General features: G+C 35.2%; 1 long non-coding RNA gene across 2 annotated transcripts in view; it reads right to left on the bottom strand.

The window, feature by feature from the left end:
• Nucleotides 1–3,930: 3,930 nt before the first annotated feature.
• The window catches only part of LOC131243576 (uncharacterized), a 55,361-nt gene continuing 36,479 nt past the window's right edge, over nt 3,931–22,812 (bottom strand). Inside the window, exons 1-2 of one of the 2 annotated variants that reach the window (XR_009170130.1) lie at nt 4,548–4,689; nt 3,931–4,308 (exon numbers count right to left, since the gene is read on the bottom strand). This is a non-coding gene — a long non-coding RNA (uncharacterized LOC131243576). Of the gene's footprint in view, nt 4,309–4,547; nt 4,690–22,812 lie in introns of those variants that run through there. The other variant, XR_009170131.1, reaches the window with a different exon arrangement.

Here is a 22,812-nt window from a genome sequence, read left to right as displayed (position 1 = left end):
TAGGGCCAATGGACACCTGTACATACCATGGTGGTGGCTGGACCGGCCCATTACAATATGGTGTCCAGATCAGTCCGATTTTCTGGACAGTCTGTTTCATTTAAATAAATTAAAATATTTTTAAGTGTTCTAAAATTCTGAAATTTTGTGGGGGTGTGACCCACCTATAGAAGTGTCACTATGCAAAATTTTAGGCCCAACGGACAATCAAACTGACTTTGGTGCGGCCTGGAAATTTGGGTCAGTTTGAGCTAAATACCTAGGCCCATATAGGACGCCCCATGTGGGCTACCTGTTGGACTTTGGTCTAGCAGTGTGGCCCACCTACTCCCTTTTGTAGTATGATATAACCCTATGTGGTGGGGCCCTCTGACTTGATAGCTGGACCACTTGGGCTGATGTCTTAATCAAATGAAACAATTACTGGACTCCAATAAGCCCATAAACCTGTTGGGTTAAAAAAATCCAACAACTTGTTATAATTATGATTGGCCTTTGGGCTGAAATTTTGAAGAGTGGGGCCCACCACATTGTGAAGATCTTAGAGAGAATAATTTATACCTTTGGTTCCTTAAATATTGGGCTTGATAAATGCACTTTTGAGGCCCACCACAATTGAATTTAATCGGGTCCATGAATGTAGCTGGTTGTTGAACTCTTTAGGCCCAATTGGGCTAGAACTTTCCAGATAAGCCCATTGAACTCTTGGGCCATTTTTACCATATTATTGTGTTGGGTTAGTGGGCCGGATTACACAAGTAGATGGGCCCTTGGTTGCCCACCAAATCAACTTTAATACTTGGGCAGGGTTGTAGGCCCAACTTACTTGACTAAGAGCATGACATTTGCCCATGTGGTTTGAGCAATAGGCTGCTAGGCCCAACTTACTTGACTAAGAGCATGACATTTGCCCATGTGGTTTGAGCAATAGGCTGCTCACTAGACCACCACAATATATGGGATTAGTGGCCTTTATGTTGGGCCCTAACCTTTCCCCTATGGGCCCATAGCGGTATATATGGGTTGGGCTATGTGTGTTTCCCTTGGACCCATGTTGTAGATAGGCCTTGGGCCACCTTTCTGAAGCCCAACATGAGTATTTGTGATATGATTATGGCTGCCCATTTCTTATTTCTGATGTTGCGTGGGCCTTGGGCCTTGATCCATGATCAATTAGAGATGGGCTAACTCTTGGGGACCAATTGTGGTTGGATGTCCACATTGGTGGCTCTAAGGTAGGCCCATGGGCTTCTATAGGTGGTTAAAGGCCCACCATAGACCCTTGCTAAGCCCGTTTCATCTATTTAGACCTATACCATTAGTCTCGTGGTCCTTAGTCTAGGTTCTTAGTCTCGTGGGCTACCCCAGGTATATGGGCCCCCACTAGAGGTTGTATTCCTTATGAAGAATTAGTTAAGTACCTAGACCCTTCATAGTTAGGTAGAGAGTTCATCTTCACCTCATCGGCACCCCTATTCATCTTCATGGGCCACTCCCATACGCATCATATGCATGCTTGGTTGAGGTATGATTGGCCATGGCTGTGTCATTATGTAGGACATGTTGCTATCTCCCCAAGAGATGAATGCTTGGAATTGATGCATGGGTGATTGTGTGATTCATGCATCTGGCATTGCATAGCTTGTGGATATCCGCCCTTACTTCATTAGGGTCTTACCTCCACAGGGGTATTCGTGGATGGCCGTATGTCTAGACATCGAAAATATTAGTTGAGCATACCGAGTGCATACGATGCCCATGGGTGAAATTTCTAAAACTTCCATGGTACCAAGGATCTGCTCCAATGCCGTGATCGGGTGAAATACATGAGTGCATGACGGCTTTATATCGTTAGGCCGCGACTCTCACTGTCGTGTAGTCGGTTGGATAGGGGTGTGGCCTTACTTGCCTGGTGTGAGGAGGCATTGCTAGGCTGAGTCTGACCAGCTCGTAAATGGGTCCGCTACCTTCAGGCCTTGTTGGTGATTGGTTGTCCACAGGCGGGTAGTGAGGTCTCTTATGCTCGTTTGACTGTGCGGGGTTTACAAAGCGGCAGTCATTCAGCAGTGTAATGGACCCCGGTGATTTCCTTATGATTGAAAATGTACTTGACTTATGGTTTAGATATGAGCACTGACATTACTTGCATCGCATGAGCATTGGCTGTACAAGCCCCCTTCATACATTGCCTTGGTATGACACCCATTACTAATTGCATCGCATTCATGATAAGCCTTGGTAAGACTAGTGATATGTTCATTAATCATGCTTCTCTCCTTATACCTCCTACTATTCTTCTATGCACCATTGTCACACACTTACACCACCCTCTAAGCTTCTATAAGCTTATGCACGATTGATGCGTGCAGGAGACTCTAGGTAGGCGCCGTAGCAGCAGAGCGTGGAGTAGAGTTGAGCAGTGAGGACTCCAGTGTTGCTGATTTCTCTCTCTTTTCCTTTTATTCTCATGTATGTCCTTTTGGACCTTTTGGATGATTGTAAAAGTTCAAATTTTTAGTGGATTTTGTGATATGTGCCTTTGTTATTCTCAGATGTACTTGCTGTAATCTTGGGTATGCTCACATTGGAAGTGATTATACTGTTATGAAAATCCTCCTTGTAGGATCCCAGGATCAGAACCTACCTCAGGAGCCGAGAATGGGGTACTACGGAGGCTGTTGCGGCCAGAACCGGCCATCGGGTTCCTTGTGAGTCCGGTTACTGAGTCTGGGGCATGACACAGAATTTGTAAGCATTATAAGCTAATGTGGAACCCACTTGATCATATAATAGTGGTTGGCCACCATTCAATGATATTTAAGTGCTGTAGACATGCGCAATTTACTTTGATATATAGTTTTAAGGGTTCATTAAATCGGATTCTAAATTTTGCAATCGGACAGATCTAATTCAATTGTCTGTTGATTAGATCGACAACACGGTTGATTGAATGACTAAAATTGAAGGTCTATCGATTGAATCGACATGAATAAAAATTTGAACTTTCAGTCTTTGGATAAAAGTTGACTCTATCGATTGAATTGATACCAATCGAAAGTTCAACAGAAACCAGATTCGATTCATTTTTTTATGAACTGATTAGAAAAATTGAAAATTTTTATTAATTTAATATTTATGGTCCAATTATGCTTGTTGGACAGATCCATACCAATCATTGACCCTCCCTTGATCAATGAAGAGATAGAAAGGTCCATTGATCAACTGATTTGAACCACTCATGTTCCTCATAATCAAATTTATAGAATTTGATAATAATAGATATCGGATTAATACGGCCCACTAGATAGTCAAATTGATATAATATTCTGGATATCAGTGTAGTTTGATCTAAGAAATTGGATAGATTGTACAGACTAGATCTCACCCATTCGATATCCGACAAAATATACAACGTATGATTCATTATATAGGATTTCCTCTTATTGGTGTGACCTATCTGATGGTTAGATCAATCTAAAATTTGGAGTCCTACATATTTAGAGTTTAGAAATCTGATGATTGATGTGGATCTAAGTAGATATATTAAGATACACTACAAGAAAAATGGACAAAGGCTACGGCCAAAAACCGTAGCAAAAGCCCTTTTGCTACAGATATGATCCGTAGCACGTCCGTCGCTATTAGTGGGGTAGCTAAAGGTATAATTATAGATTATATCCGTAGCAATAGATACCAATAGCTACGGATAATATCCATAGCAATAGATACCAATAGCTACGGATTATATCCATAGCAATAGATACAAATAGCTATGGACATAAGCCGTAGCTATAGTTATGGATTATATTCGTAGCTATTTTTTTTTTTAAATTGTAATAATACGACTTGTTTCCATTGCAAGAACCTACTGTGATTAATGACTCATCTAAGCTTAATGCTGATAGAAATAGTACATAAAATGCAATCAGAAAAAAAACTGATGCATTTATTACAAATAGCAATCAAATCATACAATGCATCCTACATTCACATTTCTAAATAAACAATACTTCACTTTGCTCAACCTATCATAAGAATTACAACTAAGGCGTGCCCTCATGTGCAAGAAACAAATACACTTCAACACAGTAAACACCCTCCATATGCATTCAATAATGCTCATGTTTTTACAGAATTTTCTTCCTTCAAACGGTCAATTTCAGCAAATGCAGAAGATAGAGCTTCTTCTTTCTTTGAAACTGCAGATGTAACTTCTGTGGACTTCGACACAAGATCACTTTCAAGTTCTAAAACCCTTCCCTTGAGAAAATGAATTTCATCCTCTATTGACTTCTTTAGCTTATTAGCCTGTATAAAATAGTATTTGTAGACACAATCAAACAAGCATGCCTTTGTACACATCTCAAAAGGAAGAAAGATAAAAAAAACACTTATATATGAAGAAATAAAAAATGTACCTACAAATCTTCTAAACTATGGCAAAATCTGACATGAGTAATGTGTTCAAACCTAGGATGGACTTTTAAACTCAAAACTCCAACTCAAACACACTAAAATATGTGACTTAGTATAAAAAGTAAACTTACTATTTACAGACGATATCCATTCCTACTAGACTTCATGGTTTTCTGCTAAAAGTAGTAACAGCCTAATTTGGCCTAACCACATTATTCTCCTAATTTTTCGGAGCCCTTTTCATGTTGGCACGTCTCTTACAACTTAGAAGGATCAAAAATTATATGCGATCTAAAACTTACCATTTATAGTAAAAATGAAAATAAAATAGACTTTTGACAATTCATCAAAAAAAATCTCATAAATTCGGCATGGGCAACCTGGCGTAGTGGGGTTAGTTTGCTAAAGTAGCTTCTCCTACCTAAAATAATATATGATATGTTGAAAAACTTTTCTGGTTTGGGTTTCCAAGTTTAGGTTTAGGTTTAGTTTAAGGAGTTAAGATTAGGACACTACAAGAAATCTCACCTTTAGCAATGAAAATTTTCATCGCTAAAAGCTAAATTTACGTAGCTAAAAAGTTTTAGCGATGAAAATTTTCATTGCTAAATTCGTCGCTAAAAGTCCGAAGCAAATGGTTTTTAGTGATGAAAAATTTTAATCGTTGCTAAATGGAAGCTTTTTAGCGACGAAAATATTCGTTGCTAAAAGTTTTTTTACCGACGAAAATTTTCATCGCAAAAAAACTTTTGCAAAACTTTTAGCGACGAATATTTTCGTCGCTAAAAAATGAATGTTAAACTCTGAAAATATTTTGCAAAACTTTTTCGTCGCTAAAAGTTTTGCATAACTTTTAGCTATAAAAATTTCCATCGCTAAAAATATTTTGCAAAACTTTTAGCTACGAAACTTTTCGTCACTAAAAATATTTACATAACTTTTAGCTACGGAAATTTTCGTCACTAAAAATATTTTGCAAAACTATTAGTTACGAAAATTTTCATCGCTAAAAATATTTTGCAAAACTTTTAGCTGCGAAAATTTTTGTCGCTAAAAGTCTCTTTTTAAAAAAAATTCCAACACAAAATTTTGCATAAAATTCCTGATATACACCTGTTACAATATATTTCATCATATTCATCCTGATATACAACTGTTATATAATATATTTCATCATATTCACATTCACATCCATCTAAACCCAAACTAGTAAATCCATCCAAACATAAACTACATTCATCCAAAAACAAACAATCTGATCCACATGGTTCGGGATCGGGTTTAGGTTTGGGTTTTGAAGTTTAAGTTTAGGTTTAGGTTTAAATTAGGGAGTTGAGATTAGGATTAGGTGTATGTTTAGGATTAGAGATTTGAGAATACGTTAACGTTTAAGTTTAGGAAATCGGGTTCTGGTTATAGGTTTACGTTTAGGTTAGGTTATAAGTTAAGGTTTAGGAAATAGAGTTTAGGTTATAGGTTTAGGTTATAAGTTAAGGTTATAGGTTAAGGTTTAGGTTATATGTTAAGTTTTAAGTTTAGGTTAAGGTTATACAGGTTTAGGTTTAGGTTATAGGTTTTGAGATTTGAGAATAGGTTTAGATTAAGGTTATAAGTTTAGGTTTAGGAAATCGGGTTCGGGTTCGGGATCGAGTTTAGGTTTGGGTTTTCAAGTTTGGGTTTAGGTTTAGGTTAGGGAGTTGAGATGATGATTAGGTGTAGGTTTAGGTTTAGGGATTTAAGAATACGTTAAGGTTTAGGTTTAGGAAATCGGGTTTGGGTTATAGGTTTAGGTTTAGGTTAGGTTATAGGTTAAGGTTTAGGAAATTGAGTTTAAGTTATAGGTTAAGGTTTAGGTTTATGTTAAGGTTTAGGTTTAGGTTTAGGTTATAGGTTTTGGGATTTGAGAATAGGTTTAGGTTAAGGTTATAAGTTTAGGTTTAGGAAATCGGGTTCGGGTTCGGGATTGGGTTTAGGTTTGGGTTTTCAAGTTTAGGTTTAGGTTTAGGTTAGGGAGTTGAGATTAGGATTAGGTGTAGGTTTAGGTTTAGGGATTTAAGAATACGTTAAGGTTTAGGTTTAAGTTATAGGTTAAGTTTTAGGTTTAGGTTAAGGTTATATAGGTTTAGGTTTAGGTTATAGGTTTTGAGATTTGAGAATAGGTTTAGGTTAAGGTTATAAGTTTAGGTTTAGGAAATCGGGTTCGGGATCGGGTTTAGGTTTGGATTTTCAAGTTTAGGTTTAGGTTTAGGTTAGGGAGTTGAGATTAGGATTAGGTGTAGGTTTGGGTTTAGGGATTTGAAAATACATTAAGGTGTAGGTTTAGGAAATCGGGTTTGGACTATAGGTTTAGGTTTAGGTTAGGTTATAGGTTAAGGTTTAGGAAATTGAGTTTAGGTTATAGGTTAAGGTTTAGGTTTAGGTTTAGGTTATAGGTTTTGAGATTTGAGAATAGGTTTAAGTTAAGGTTATAAGTTTAGGTTTAGGAAATCGGGTTCGGGTTCGGGATTGGGTTTAGGTTTGGGTTTTCAAGTTTAGGTTTAGGTTTAGGTTAGGGAGTTGAGATTAGGATTAGGTGTAGGTTTAGGTTTAGGGATTTGAGAATACGTTAAAGTTTAGGTTTAGGAAATCAGGTTCGGGTTATAGGTTTAGGTTTAGGTTAGGTTATAGGTTAAGGTTTAGAAAATTGAGTTTAAGTTATAGGTTTATGTTATAAGTTAAGGTTATAGGTTAAGGTTTAGGTTATAGGTTAAGTTTTAAGTCTAGGTTAAGGTAATATAGGTTTAAGTTTAGGTTATAGGTTTTGTGATTTGAGAATAGGTTTAGGTTAAGGTTATAAGTTTAGGTTTTGGAAATCGGGTTCGGGTTCGGGATCGGGTTTAGGTTTGGGTTTTCAAGTTTAGGTTTAGGTTTAGGCTAGAGAGTTGAGATTAGGATTAGGTGTAGGTTTAGGTTTAGGGATTTGAGAATAAGTTAAGGTTTAGGTTTAGGAAATCGAGTTCCGGTTATAGGTTTAAGTTTAGGTTAGGTTATAGGTTAAGGTTTAGGAAATTGAGTTTAGGTTATAGGTTTAGGTTATAGGTTAAGGTTTAGGCTTAAGTTAAGGATTAGGTTTAGGTTTAGATTATAGGTTTTGGGATTTGAGATTAGATTTAGGTTAAGGTTATAAGTTTAGGTTTAGGAAATTTGGTTCAGCTTCGGGATTGGGTTTAGGTTTGGGATTTCAAGTTTAGGTTTAGGTTTAGGTTTAGGTTAGGGAGTTGAGATTAGGATTAGGTGTAGGTTTCCGTTTAGGGATTTGAGAATATGTTAAGGTTTAGGTTTAGGAAATCAGGTTCGAGTTATAGGTTTAGGTTTAGGTTAGGTTATAGGTTAAGGTTTAGGAAATTGTATTTAAGTTATAGTTTTAGGTTATAAGTTAAGGTTATAGGTTAAGGTTTAGGTTATAGGTTAAGTTTTAAGTTTAGGTTAAGGTTATATAGGTTTAGGTTTAGGTTACAGGCTTTGAGATTTGAGAATAGGTTTAGGTTAAACTTATGAGTTTAGGTTTAGGAAATCGGGTTCGGTTTAGGGATCGGGTTTAGGTTTGGGTTTCCAAGTTTAAGTTTAAGTTTAGGTTAGGTAGTCGAGATTAGGATTAGGTGTAGGTTTAGGTTTAGGGATTTGAGAATGTGTTAAGGTTTAGGTTTAGGAAATCGGGTTCGGGTTATATGTTTAGGTTTAGGTTAGGTTATAGGTTAAGGGTTAGGAAATTGAGTTTAGGTTATAGGTTTAGGTTATAGGTTAAGGTTTAGGTTTAAGTTAAGGTTTAGGTTTAGGTTTAGGTTATAGGTTTTAGGATTTGAGAATAGATTTAGGTTAAGGTTATAAGTTTAGGTTTAGGAAATCGGGTTCGGGTTCGGGATTGGGTTTAGGTTTGGGTTTTCAAGTTTAGGTTTAGGTTTAGGTTAGGGAGTTGAGATTAGGATTAGGTGTAGGTTTAGGTTTTGGGATTTGAGAATATGTTAAGGTTTAGGTTTAGGAAATCAGGTTCGAGTTATAGGTGTAGGTTTAGGTTAAGTTATAGTTTAAGGTTTAGGAAATTGAGTTTAAGTTATAGGTTTAGGTTATAAGTTAAAGTTATAGGTTAAGGTTTAGGTCTTAGGTTAAGTTTTAAGTCTAAGTTATGGTTGTATAGGTTTAGGTTTAGGTTATACATTTTGAGATTTGAGAATAGGTTTAGGTTATGGTTATAAGCTTAAGTTTAGGAAATCGGTTGCGGGTTCGGGATCGGGTTTAGGTTTGAGTTTTCAAGTTGAGGTTTAGGTTTAGGTTAGGGTGTTGAGAATAGGATTAGGTGTATGTTTAGGTTTAGGTATTTGAGAATAAGTTAAGGTTTAGGATTTGGAAATTGGGTTCGGGTTATATGTTTAGGTTTAGGTTAGGTTATAGGTTGAGGTTTAGGAAATTGAGTTAAGGTTATAGGTTTAGGTTATAGGTTAAGGTTAAGGTTTATGTTAAGGTTTAGGTTTATGTTTAGGTTATAGGATTTGGGATTTGAGAATAGATTTAGGTTAAGGTTATAAGTTTAGGTTTAGGAAATCGGGTTCGGGTTCGAGATTGGGTTTAGGTTTGGGTTTTCAAGTTTAGGTTTAGGTTTAGGTTAGAGAGTTGAGATTAGGATTAGGTATAGGTTTAGGTTTAGGGATTTGAGAATATGTTAAGGTTTAGGTTTAGGAAATCAAGTTCGAGTTATAGGTTTAGGTTTAGGTTAGGTTATAAGTTAAGGTTTGGGAAATTGAGTTTAAGTTATAGGTTTAGGTTATAAGTTAAGGTTATATGTTAAGGTTTAGGTTATATGTTAAGTTTTAAGTTTAGGTTAAGGTTATATAGGTTTAGGTTTAGGTTATAGGTTTTCAGATTTGAGAATAGGTTTTGGTTAAGGTTATAGGTTTAGGTTTAGGAAATCGGGTTCTGGTTCGGGATCGGGTTTAGTTTGGGTTTTCAGGTTTAGGTTTAGGTTTAGGTTTAGGTTAGGGAGTTGAGATTAGGATTAGGTGTGGGTTTAGGTTTAGGGATTTGAGAATACGTTAAGTTTTAGGTTTAGGAAATGTGGTTCGGGTTATAGGTTTAGGTTTAGGTTAGGTTATAGGTTAAGGTTTAGGAAATTGAGTTTAAGTTATAGGTTTAGGTTATAGGTTAAGGTTTAGGTTTAGGTTAAGGTTTAGGTTTAGGTTTAGGTTAAGGTTTTGGGATTTAAGAATAGATTTAGGTTAAGGTAATAAGTTTAGGTTTAGGAAATCGGGTTCGGGTTCAGGATTGGGTTTAGGTTTGGGTTTTCCAGTTTAGGTTTAGGTTTAGGTTAGGGAGTTGAGATTTGGATTAGGTGTAGGTTTTGGTTTAGGGATTTGAGAATATGTTAAGGTTTAGGTTTAAGAAATCAGGTTCGAGTTATAGGTTTAGGTTTAGGTTAGGTTATAGGTTAAGGTTTAGTAAATTGTGTTTAAGTTTTAGGTTTAGGTAATAAGTTAAGGTTATAGGTTAAGGTTTAGCTTATAGGTTAAGTTTTATGTTTAGGTTAAGGTTATATAGGGTTAGGTTTAGATTATTGGTTTTGAGATTTGAGAATAGGTTTAGGTTAAGGTTACAAGTTTTAGTTTATGAAATCGGGTTTTGGTTCGGGATCGGGTTTAGGTTTGGGTTTTCAAGTTTCGGTTTAGGTTTAGGTTAGGGAGTTGAGATGAGGATTTGGTGTAGGTTTAAGTTTAGGGATTTGAGAATACGTTAAGGTTTAGGTTTATGAAATTGGGTTCGGGTTATAGGTTTAGGTTTAGGTTAGGTCATAGGTTAAGATTTAGGAAATTGAGTTTAGGTTATAGGTTTAGGTTTAAGTTTAGGTTATAGGTTTTGGGATTTGAGAATAGATTTAGGTTACGGTTATAAGTTTTGGTTAGGAAATCGGGTTCGGTTTCGGGATTGGGTTTAGGTTTGCGTTTTCAAGTTTAGGTTTAGGTTTAGGTTAGGGAGTTGAGATAAAGATTAGGTGTAGGTTTAGGTTTAGGGATTTGAGAATATGTTAATTTTTAGATTTAGGAAATCAGGTTCGAGTTATAGGTTTAGGTTTAGGTTAGGTTATAGGTTAAGGTTTAGGAAATTGAGTTTTTGTTATAAATTTAGGTTATTAGTTAAGGTCATAGGTTAAGTTTTTGGTTATAGGTTAAGTTTTAAGTTTATGTTAAGGTTATATAGGCTTAGGTTTAGGTTATAGGTTTTGTGAATTGTGAATAGGTTTAGATTAAGGTTATAAGTTTATGTTTAGGAAATTGGGTTCGGGTTCGGGAACAGGTTTAGGTTAGGCTTTTCAAGTTTCGGTTTAGGTTTAGGTTAGGGAGTTGAGATTAGGATTAGGTGTAGGTTTAGGTTTAGGGATTTGAGTATACGTTAAGGTTTAGGTTTAGGAAATTGGGTTCGATTTATAGGTTTAGGTTTAAGTTAGGTTATAGGGAAAGGTTTAGGTTATAGGTTAAGGTTTTGGTTTAGATTAAGGTTTAAGTTTAGGTTTAGGTTATAGGTTTTGGGATTTGAGAATAGGTTTAGGTTAAGGTTATAAGTTTAGGTTTAGCAAATCGGGTTCGGGTTCGGGATTGGGTTTAGGTTTGGGTTTTCAAGTTTTGGTTTAGGTTTAGGTTAGGGAGTTGAGATTAGGATTAGGTGTAGGTTTAGGTTTAGGGATTTGAGAATACGTTAAGGTTTAGGTTTAGGAAATGCCGTTCTGGTTATAGGTTTAGGTTTAGGTTAGGTTATTGGTAAAGGTTTAGGAAATTGAGTTTAGGTTATAGGTTAAGGTTTAGGTTTAGGTTAAGGTTTAGGTTTAGGTTATAGGTTTTGAGATTTGAGAATAGGTTTAGGTTAAGGTTATATGTTTAGGTTTAGGAAATCGGTTCCGGTTCGGGATCGGGTTTAGGTTTGGGTTTTCAAGTTTTGGTTTAGGTTTAGGTTAGGGAGTTGAGATTATGATTAGGTGTAGATTTAGGTTTAGGGATTTGAGAAAATGTTAAGATTTAGGTTCAGGAAATCAGGTTCTAATTATAGGTTTAGGTTTAAGTTAGGTTATAGGTTAAGGTTTAGGAAATTGAGTTTAAGTTATAAGTTTAGGTTATAAGTTAAGGTTATAGGTTAAGGTTTAGGTTATAGGTTAAGTTTTATGTTTAGGTTAAGGTTATATAGGTTTAGGTTTAGGTTATAGGTTTTGTGATTTGAGAATAGGTTTAGGTTAAGGTTATAAGTTTAAGTTTAGGAAATCGGGTTCGGGTTCGGGATCAGGTTTAGGTTTGGGTTTTCAAGTTTAGGTTTAGGTTTAGTTAGGGAGTTGAGATTCGGATTAGGTGTAGGTTGAGGTTTAGGGATTTGAGAATATGTTAAGGTTTAGGTTTAGGAAATCGTGTTCGGGTTATAGGTTTAGGTTTAGGTTAGGTTATAGCGAAAGGTTTAGGTTATAGGTTAAGGTTTAGGTTTAGATTAAGGTTTAGGTTATGTTTAGGTTTTTGGTTTTGGGATTTGAGAATAGGTTTAGGTTAAGGTTATAGGTTTAGGTTTAGCAAATCGGGTTCGGGTTCGGGATTGGGTTTAGGTTTGGGTTTTCAAGTTTTGGTTTAGGTTTTGGGTAGGGAGTTGAGATTAGGATTACGTGTAGGTTTAGGTTTTGGGATTTGAGAATACGCTAAGGTTTAGGTTTAGGAAATGGGGTTCGGGTTATGGGTTTAGGTTTAGGTTAGGTTATTGGTAAAGGTTTAGGAAATAGAGTTTAGGTTATGGGTTTAGGTTTAGGTTTAGGTCTAGGCTATATGTTTTGGGATTTGAGAATAGGTTTAGGTTAAGGTTATAAGTTTAGGTTTAGCAAATCGGTTCTGGTTCGAGATCGTGTTTAGGTTTGGGTTTTCAAGTTTTGGTTTAGGTTTAGGTTAGGGAGTTGAGATTATGATTAGGTGTAGATTTAGGTTTAGGGATTTGAGAATATGTTGAGGTTTAGGTTTAGGAAATCAGGTTCGAATTATAGGTTTAGGTTTAGGATTGGTTAAAGGTTAAGGTCTAGGAAATTGAGTTTAGGTTATAGGTTTAGGTTATAAGTTAAGGTTATAGGTTAAGGTTTAGGTTATAGGTTAAGTTTTAAGTTTAGGTTAAGGTTATATAGGTTTAGATTTAGGTTATAAGTTTTGAGATTTGAGAATAGGTTTAGGTTATGGTTATAAGTTTAGGTTTAGGAAATCGGGATCGGTTTAGGTTTGGGTTTTCAAGTTTAGGTTTAGGTTTTCGTTAGGGAATTGAGATTATGATTTGGTGTAGGTTTAGGTTTAGGGATTTGAGAATACGTTGAGGTTTAGGTTTAGGAATTCGGGTTCGGGTTATAGGTTTAGGTTTAGGTTAGGCTTTAGGTTAAGGTTTAGGTTATAGGTTTAGGTTATTGGTTAAGGTTTAGGTTTAGATTAAGGTTTAGGTTTAGGTTTAGGTTATAGGTTTTGGGATTTGAGAATTGGTTTAGGTTTAGGAAATCGGGTTCGGTTTTGGGATTGGGTTTAGGTTTGGGTTTTCAAGTTTAGGTTTAGGTTTAGGTTAGGGAGTTGAGATTAGGATTAGGTGTAGGTTTAGGTTTAGGGATTTGAGAATACGTTAAGGTTTAGGTTTAGGAAATTGGGTTCGGGTTATAGGTTTAGGTTTAGGTTAGGTCATAGGTTAAGGTTTAGGAAATTGAGTTTAGGTTATAGGTTTAGGTTTAAGTTTAGGTTATAGGTTTTGGGATTTGAGAATAGATTTAGGTTACGGTTATAAGTTTTGGTTAGGAAATCTGGTTCGGTTTCGGGATTGGGTTTAGGTTTGAGTTTTCAAGTTTAGGTTTAGGTTTAGGTTAGGGAGTTGAGATAAAGATTAGGTGTAGGTTTATGTTTAGGGATTTGAGAATATGTTAAGGTTTAGATTTAGGAAATCAGGTTCGAGTTATAGGTTTAGGTTTAGGTTAGGTTATAGGTTAAGGTTTAGGAAATTGAGTTTATGTTATAAATTTAGGTTATAAGTTAAGGTTATAGGTTAAGTTTTTGGTTATAGGTTAAGTTTTAAGTTTACGTTAAGGTTATATAGGTTTAGGTTTAGGTTATAGGTTTTGTGATTTGAGAATAGGTTTAGATTAAGGTTATAAGTTTATGTTTAGGAAATCGGGTTCGGGTTCGGGAACAGGTTTAGGTTAGGGTTTTCAAGTTTCGGTTTAGGTTTAGGATAGGGAGTTGAGATTAGGATTAGGTGTAGGTTTAGGTTTAGGGATTTGAGAATACGTTAAGGTTTAGGTTTAGGAAATTGGGTTCGGGTTATAGGTTTAGGTTTAAGTTAGGTTATAGGTTAAGGTTTTGGTTTAGATTAAGGTTTAAGTTTAGGTTTAGGTTATAGGTTTTGGGATTTGAGAATAGGTTTAGGTTAAGGTTATAAGTTTAGGTTTAGGAAATCGGGTTCGGGTTCGGGATTGGGTTTAGGTTTGGGTTTTCAAGTTTTGGTTTAGGTTTAGGTTAGGGAGTTGAGATTAGGATTAGGTGTAGGTTTAGGTTTAGGGATTTGAGAATACGTTAAGGTTTAGGTTTAGGAAATTGAGTTTAGGTTATAGGTTAAGGTTTAGGTTTAGGTTAAGGTTTAGGTTTAGGTTATAGGTTTTGAGATTTGAGAATAGGTTTAGGTTAAGGTTATAAGTTTAGGTTTAGGAAATCGGTTCCGGTTCGGGATCGGGTTTAGGTTTGGGTTTTCAAGTTTTGGTTTAGGTTTAGGTTAGGGAGTTGAGATTATGATTAGGTGTAGATTTAGGTTTAGGGATTTGAGAATATGTTAAGGTTTAGGTTTAGGAAATCAGGTTCTAATTATAGGTTTAGGTTTAGGTTAGGTTATAGGTTAAGGTTTAGGAAATTGAGTTTAAGTTATAGGTTTAGGTTATAAGTTAAGGTTATAGGTTAAGGTTTAGGTTATAGGTTAAGTTTTATGTTTAGGTTAAGGTTATATAGGTTTAGGTTTAGGTTATAGGTTTTGTGATTTGAGAATAGGTTTAGGTTAAGGTTATAAGTTTAGGTTTAGGAAATCGGGTTCGGGTTCGGGATCAGGTTTAGGTTTGGGTTTTCAAGTTTAGGTTTAGGTTTAGTTAGGGAGTTGAGATTCGGATTAGGTGTAGGTTGAGGTTTAGGGATTTGAGAATATGTTAAGGTTTAGGTTTAGGAAATCGTGTTCGGGTTATAGGTTTAGGTTTAGGTTAGGTTATAGGGAAAGGTTTAGGTTATAGGTTAAGGTTTAGGTTTAGATTAAGGTTTAGGTTATGTTTAGGTTTTTGGTTTTGGGATTTGAGAATAGGTTTAGGTTAAGGTTATAGGTTTAGGTTTAGCAAATCGGGTTCGGGTTCGGGATTGGGTTTAGGTTTGGGTTTTCAAGTTTTGGTTTAGGTTTAGGGTAGGGAGTTGAGATTAGGATTACGTGTAGGTTTAGGTTTTGGGATTTGAGAAGACGCTAAGGTTTAGGTTTAGGAAATGGGGTTCGGGTTATAGGTTTAGGTTTAGGTTAGGTTATTGGTAAAGGTTTAGGAAATCGAGTTTAGGTTATAGGTTTAGGTTATAGGTTTAGGTTTAGGTTTAGGTTAAGGTTTAGGTGTAGGCTATATGTTTTGGTATTTGAGAATAGGTTTAGGTTAAGGTTATAAGTTTAGGTTTAGGAAATCGGTTCCGGTTCGAGATCGTGTTTAGGTTTGGATTTTTAAGTTTAGGTTTAGGTTTAGGTTAGGGAGTTGAGATTATGATTAGGTGTTGATTTAGGTTTAGGGATTTGAGAATATGTTGAGGTTTAGGTTTAGGAAATCAGGTTCGAATTATAGGTTTAGGTTTAGGATAGGTTAAAGGTTAAGGTCTAGGAAATTGAGTTTAGGTTATAAGTTTAGGTTATAAGTTAAGGTTATAGGTTAAGGTTTAGGTTATAGGTTAAGTTTTAAGTTTAGGTTAAGGTTATATAGGTTTAGATTTAGGTTATAAGTTTTGAGATTTGAGAATAGGTTTAGGTTATGGTTATAAGTTTAGGTTTAGGAAATCGGGATCGGTTTAGGTTTGGGTTTTCAAGTTTAGGTTTAGGTTTTCGTTAGGGAATTGAGATTATGATTTGGTGTAGGTTTAGGTTTAGGGATTTGAGAATACGTTGAGGTTTAGGTTTAGGAATTCGGGTTCGGGTTATAGGTTTAGGTTTAGGTTAGGCTTTAGGTTAAGGTTTAGGTTATAGGTTTAGGTTATTGGTTAAGGTTTAGGTTTAGATTAAGGTTTAGGTTTAGGTTTAGGTTATAGGTTTTGGGATTTGAGAATTGGTTTAGGTTAAGGTTATAAGTTTAGGTTTAGGAAATCGGGTTCGGTTTTGGGATTGGGTTTAGGTTTGGGTTTTCAAGTTTTGGTTTAGGTTTAGGTTAGGGAGTTGAGATTAGGATTAGGTGTATGTTTAGGTTTAGGGATTTGAGAATACGTTAAGGTTTAGGTTTAGGAAATTGGGTTCGGGTTATAGGTTTCGGTTTTGGTTAGGTTATAGGTTAAGCTTTAGGAAATTGAGTTTAGGTTGTAGGTTAAGGTTTAGCTTTAGGTTAAGGTTTAGGTTTAGGTTTAGGTTATAAGTTTTGGGATTTGAGAATAGATTTAGGTTAAGGTAATAAGTTTAGGTTTAGGAAATCGGGTTCGGGTTCAGGATTCGGTTTAGGTTTGGCTTTTTCAGTTTAGGTTTAGGTTTAGGTTAGGGAGTTGAGATTTGGATTAGGTGTTGGTTTTTGTTTAGGGATTTAAGAATAGGTTATGGTTTAGGTTTAGTTAATCAGGTTCGAGTTATAGGTTTAGGTTTAGGTTAGGTTATAGGTTAAGGTGTAGTAAATTGAGTTTAAGTTATAGGTTTAGGTTATAAGTTAAGGTTATAGGTTAAGGTTTAGGTTATAGGTTAAGTTTTAAGTTTAGGTTACGGTTATATAGGTTTAGGTTTAGGTTATAGGTTTTGTGATTTGAGATTTGGTTTAAGTTAAGGTTATAAGTTTCGGTTTAGGAAATTGGGTTCGGGTTCGGGATCGGGTTTAGGTTTGGGTTTTCAAGTTTCGGTTTAGGTTTAGGTTAGAGAGTTGAGATTAGGATTAGGTGTAGGTTTAAGTTTAGGGATTTGAGAATACATTAAGGTTTAGGTTTTGGAAAACGGGTTCGGGTTATAGGTGTAGGTTTAGGTTAGGTTATAGGTTAAGGTTTAGGAAATTGAGTTTAGTTTATAGGTTTTGGTTATAGGTTAAGGTTTAGGTTTACGTTTAGGTTATAGGTTTTGGGATTTGAGAATTGATTTACGTTAAGATTATAAGTTTTGGTTAAGGAAATCGAGTTCAGTTTCGGGATTGGGTTTAGGTTTGGGTTTTCAAGTTTAGGTTTAGGTTTAGGTTAGGGAGTTGAGATTAGGATTAGGTCTAGGTTTAGGTTTAGGGATTTGAGAATATGTTAAGGTTTAGGTTTAGGAAATCAGGTTCGAGTTATAGGTTTAGGTTTAGGTTAGGTTATATAGGTTAAGGTTTACGAAAGTGAGTTTATGTTATAAGTTTAGGTTATAAGTTAAGGTTATAGATTAAGGTTTAGGTTATCGGTTAAGTTTTAAGTTTAGGTTAAGGTTATATAGGTTTAGGTTTAGGTTATAGGTTTTGTGATTTGAGAATAGGTTTGGGTTATGGTTATATGTTTAGGTTTAGGAAATCGGGTTCGGGTTCGGGATCGGGTTTATGTTAGGGTTTTGAAGTTTAGGTTTAGGTTTAGGTTAGGGAGTTGAGATTAGGATTAGGTGTAGGTTTAGGTTTAGGGATTTGAGAATACGTTAAGGTTTAGGTTTAGGAAATCGGCTTTGGGTTATATGTTTAGGTTTAGGTTAGGTTTTAGGTTAAGGTTTAGGTTATAGGTTTAGGTTATAGGTTAAGGTTCAAGTTTACTTTAAGGTTTAGGTTTAGGTTTAGGTTATAGGTTTTGGGATTTGAGAATAGGTTTTGGTTAAGGTTATAGGTTTAGTTTTAGGAAATCAGTTCCGGTTCGGGATCGGGTTTAGGTTTGGGTTTTCAAGTTTAGGTTAGGGAGTTGGGATTATGATTAAGTGTAGATTTAGGTTTTGGGATTTGAGAATATGTTAAGGTTTAAGTTTAGGCAGGTTCGAATTATAGGTTTAAGTTTAGGTTAGGTTATTGGTTAAGGTTTAGGAAATTGAGTTTAAGTTATAGGTTTAGGTTATAAGTTAAGGTTATAGGTTAAGGTTTAGGCTATAGATTTAGTTTTAAGTTTAGGATAAGGTTATATAGGTTTAGGTTTAGGTTATAAGTTTTGAGATTTGAGAATAGGTTTTGGTTAAGGTTATAAGTTTAGGTTTAGGAAATCGGGTTCGGGTTCGGGTTCGGGATCGGTTTAGGTTTGGGTTTTCAGGTTTAGGTTTAGGTTTTTGTTAGGGAATTGAGATTATGATTTGGTGTAGGTTTAGGTTTAGGGATTTGAGAATACGTTAAGGTTTAGGTTTAGGAATTCGGGTTCGGGTTATAAGTTTAGGTTTAGGTTAGGTTTTAGGTTAAGGTTTAGGTTTTAGGTTTAGGTTATAGGTTAAGGTTTAGGTTTAGATTAAGGTTTAGGCTTAGGCTTAGGTTATAGGTTTTGAGATTTGAGAATTGGTTTAGGTTGAGGTTATAAGTTTAGGTTTTGGAAATCGGGTTCGTGTTCGGGATTGGGTTTAGGTTTGGGTTTTCAAGTTTAGGTTTAGGTTTAGGTTTGGGAGTTGAGATTAGGATTAGGTGTATGTTTAGGTTTAGGGATTTGAGAATACGTTAAGGTTTAGGTTTAGGAAATCGGGTTCGAGTTATAGGTTTAGGTTTAGGTTAGGTTATAGGTTAAGGTTTAGAAAATTGAGTTTAACTTATAGGTTTAGGTTATATGTTAAGATTTAGGTTTAGGTATAGGTTTTGGTTATAGGTTTTGGGATTTGAGAATAGGTTTAGGTTAAGGTTATAAGTTTAGGTTTAGGAAATCGGGTTCGTGTTCGGGATTGGGTTTAGGTTTGGGTTTTCAAGTTTAGTTTAGGTTTAGGTTAGGGAGTTGAGATTAGGATTAGATGTAGGTTTAGGTTTTGAGATCTAAGATTACGTTAAGGTTTAGGTTTAGGTTATAGGTTCAGTTTTAGGTTTAAGTTAAGGTAATATAGGTTTAGGTTTAGGTTATAGGTTTTGAGATTTGAGAATAGGTTTAGGTTAAGGTTAGAAGTTTAGGTTTAGGAAATCTGGTTCGGGTTAGGGATCGGGTTTAGGTTTGGATTTTCTAGTTTAGGTTAGGGAGTTGAGATTAGGATTATGTGTAGGTTTAGGTTTAGGGATTTGAGAATACGTTAAGGTATTGGTTTAGGAAATTGGGTTCGGGCTATAGTTTAGGTTTAAGTTATAGGTTTTGAGATTTGAGAATAGGTTTAAGTTAAGATTATAAGTTTAGGTTTAGAAAATCGGGTTCGGGTTCGGGATTGGGTTTAGGTTTGGGTTTTCAAGTTTAGGTTTAGTTTTAGGTTAGGGTGTTGAGATTAGGATTAGGTGTAGGTTTAGGTTTAGGGATTTGAGAATACGTTAAGGTTTAGGATTTGGAAATCAAGTACGGGTTATAGGTTTACGTTTAGGTTAGGTTATAGGTTAAAGTTTAGGAAATTGAGTTTAAGTTATAGGTTTATGCTATAAGTTAAGGTTATAGGTTAAGGTTTTGTTTATAGGTTAAGTTTTAATTTTAGGTTAAGGTTATATAGGTTTAAGTTTAGGTTATAGGTTTTGTGATTTGAGAATAAGTTTAGGTTAAGGTTATAAGTTTAGGTTTAGGAAATCGGGTTCGGGTTCGGGATCGGGTTTAGGTTTGGGTTTTCAAGTTTAGGTTTAGATTTAGGTTAGATAGTTGAGATTAGGATTAGGTGTAGGTTTAGGTTTAGGGATTTGAGAATACGTTAAGGTTTAGGTTTAGGAAATCGGGTTTGGGTTATGGGTTTAGGTTTAGGTTAGGTTATAGGTTAAGGTTTAGGAAATTGAGTTTAGGTTATAGGTTAAGGTGTAGATTTAGGTTAAGGATTAGGTTTAGGTTTAGATTATAGGTTTTGGGATTTGAGATTAGATTTAGGTTAAGGTTATAAGTTTAGGTTTAGGAAATTGGGTTCGGGTTCGGGATTGGGTTTAGGTTTGGGGTTTTAAGTTTAGGTTTAGGTTTAGGTTAGGGAGTTGAGATTGGTATTAGGTGTAGGTTTAGGTTTAGGAATTTGAGAATATGTTAAGGTTTAGGTTTAGGAAATCAGGCTCGAGTTATAGGTTTAGGTTTAGGTTAGGTTATAGGTTAAGGTTTTGGAAATTGTGTTTAAGTTATTGGTTTAGGTTATAAGTTAAGGTTATAGGTTAAGGTTTAGGTCATAGGTTAAGTTTTAATTTTAGGTTAAGGTTATATAGGTTTAGGTTTAGGTTATTGGCTTTGAGATTTGAGAATAGGTTTAGGTTAAACTTATAAGTTTAGGTTTAGAAAATCGGGTTCGGTTTCGGGATCGGGTTTAGGTTTGGGTTTTCAAGTTTAGTTTTAGGTTTAGGTTAGGTAGTTGAGATTAGGATTAGGTGTAGGTTTAGGTTTAGGGATTTGAGAATACATTAGGGTTTAGGTTTTAGAAATCGGGCTCGGGTTATAAGTTTAGGTTTAGGTTAGGTTATAGGTTAAGGTTTAGGAAATTGAGTTTAGGTTATAGGTTTAGGTTATAGGTTAAGGTTTAGGTTTAAGTTACGGTTTAGGTTTAGGTTTAGGTTATAGGTTTTGGAATTTGAGAATAGATTTAGGTTAAGGTTATAAGTTTAGGTTTAGGAAATCGGGTTCGGGTTCGGGATTGGGTTTAGGTTTGGGTTTTCAAGTTTAGATTTAGACTTAGGTTAGGGAGTTGAGATTAGGATTAGGTGTAGGTTTAGGTTTAGGGATTTGAGAATATGTTAGGGTTTAGGTTTAGGAAATCAGGTTCGAGTTATAGGTGTAGGTTTAGGTTAGGTTATAGGTTAAGGTTTAGGAAATTGAGTTTAAGTTATAGGTTTAGGTTATAGGTTAAAGTTATAGGTTAAGGTTTAGGTCATAGGTTAAGTTTTAAGTCTTAGTTAAGGTTATATAGGTTTTGGTTTAGGTTATAGGTTTTGAGATTTGAGAATAGGTTTAGATTATGGTTATAAGTTTAAGTTTAGGAAATCGGGTTCGGGTTCGGGATCGGGTTTAGGTTTGGGTTTTTAAGTATAGGTTTGGGTTTAGGTTAGGGTGTTGAGATTAGGATTAGGTGTATGTTTAGGTTTATGGATTTGAGAGTAAGTTAAGGTTTAGGATTTGAAAATCGGGTTCGGGTTATATGTTTAGGTTTAGGTTAGGTTATAGGTTAAGGTTTAGGAAATTGAGTTTAGGTTAGAGGTTTAGGTTATAGGTTAAGGTTTAGGTTTAGGTTAAGGTTTAGGTTTAGGTTTAGGTTATAGGTTTTGGGACTTGAGAATAGATTTATATTAAGGTTATAAGTTTAGGTTTAGGTAATCAGGTTCGGGTTCGGGATTGGGTTTAGGTTTGGGTTTTCAAGTTTAGGTTTGGGTTTAGGTTTGGGAGTTGAGATTAGGATTAGGTGTAGGTTTAGGTTTAGGGATTTGAGAATATGTTAAGGTTTAGGTTTAGGAAATCAGGTTCGAGTTATAGGTTTAGGTTTAGGTTAGGTTATAGGTTAAGGTTTGGGAAATTGAGTTTAAGTTATAGGTTTAGGTTATAAGTTAAGGTTATAGGTTAAGGTTTAGGTTTTATGTTAAGTTTTAAGTTAAGGTTAAGGTTATATAGGTTTAGGTTTAGGTTATAGGTTTTTAGATTTGAGAATAGGTTTAGGTTAAGGTTATAAGTTTAGGTTTAGGAAATCGGGTTCGGGTTCGGGATTGGGTTTAGATTTGGGTTTTCAAGTTTAGGTTTAGGTTTAGGTTAGAGAGTTGAGATTAGGATTAGGTGTAGGTTTAGGTTTAGGCATTTGAGAATATGTTAAGGTTTAGGTTTAGGAACTGGGGTTCGGGTTATAGGTTTAGGTTTAAGTTAGGTTATAGGTTAAGGTTTAGGAAATTGTGTTTAGGTTATAGGTTTAGGTTATAGGTTAAGGTTTAGGTTTAGGTTAAGGTTTAGGTTTAGGTTTAGGTTTAGGTTATAGGTTTTTGGATCTGAGAATAAATTTAGGTTAAGGTAATAAGTTTAGGTTTAGGATATCGGGATCGGGTTCAGGATTGGGTTTAGGTTTGGGTTTTCCAGTTTAGGTTTAGGTTTAGGTTAGGGAGTTGAGATTTGGATTAGGTGTTGGTTTTGGTTTAGGGATTTGCGAATATGTTAAGGTTTAGGTTTAGGAAATCAGGTTCGAGTTATAGGTTTAGGTTTATGTTAGGTTATAGGTTATGATTTAGTAAATTGTGTTTAAGTTATAGGTTTAGGTAATAAGTTAAGGTTATAGTTTAGGTTTGGGTTATAGGTTAAGTTTTCAGTTTAGGTTAAGGTTATATAGGTTTAGGTTTAGGTTATAGGTTTTGAGATTTGAGAATAGGTTTAGGTTAAGGTAATAAGTTTAGGTTTAGGAAATCGGGTTCGGGTTCGGGATCGGGTTTAGGTTTGGGTTTTCAAGTTTCAGTTTAGGTTTAGGTTAAGGAGTTGAGATTAGGATTAGGTGTAGGTTTAGGTTTAGGGATTTGAGAATAGGTTAAGGTTTAGGTTTAAGAAATCGGGTTCGGGTTATAGGTTTAGGTTATAGGTTAAGGTTTAGGAAATTGAGTTTAGGTTATAGGTTAAGGTTTAGGTTAAGGTTTAGGTTTAAGTTTAGGTTATAGGTTTTGGGATTTAAGAATAGATTTAGGTTTCGGTTATAAGTTTTGGTTAGGAAATCGGGTTCGGTTTCGGGATTGGGTTTAGGTTTGGGTTTTCAAGTTTAGGTTTAAGTTTAGGTTAGGGAGTTGAGATTAATTTTTGGTGTAGGTTTAGGTTTAGGGATTTGAGAATATGTTAATGTTTAGATTTAGGAAATCAGGTTCGAGTTATAGGTTTAGGTTTAGGTTAGGTTATAGGTTAAGGTTTAGGAAATTGCATTTATGTTATAAGTTAAGGTTATTGGTTAAGGTTTAGGTTATAGTTTATGTTTTAAGTTTAGGTTAAGGTTATATAAGTTTTGGTTTAGGTTATAGGTTTTGTGATTTGAGAATAGGTTTAGGTTAAGATTATAAGTTTAGGTTTTGGAAATCTGGTTCGGGTTCGGGAACAGGTTTAGGTTTGGGTTTTCAAGTTTTGGTATAGGTTTCGGTTTGGGAGTTGAGATTAGGATTAGGTGTAGGTTTAGGTTTAG

Source organism: Magnolia sinica, chromosome 1, assembly GCF_029962835.1.
Source record: "Magnolia sinica isolate HGM2019 chromosome 1, MsV1, whole genome shotgun sequence".
In the NCBI taxonomy this organism is placed as follows: Eukaryota; Viridiplantae; Streptophyta; class Magnoliopsida; order Magnoliales; family Magnoliaceae; genus Magnolia; species Magnolia sinica.
Note: the sequence above shows the minus strand (reverse complement) of the source record. Positions and strands in the feature narration are given on the sequence as shown.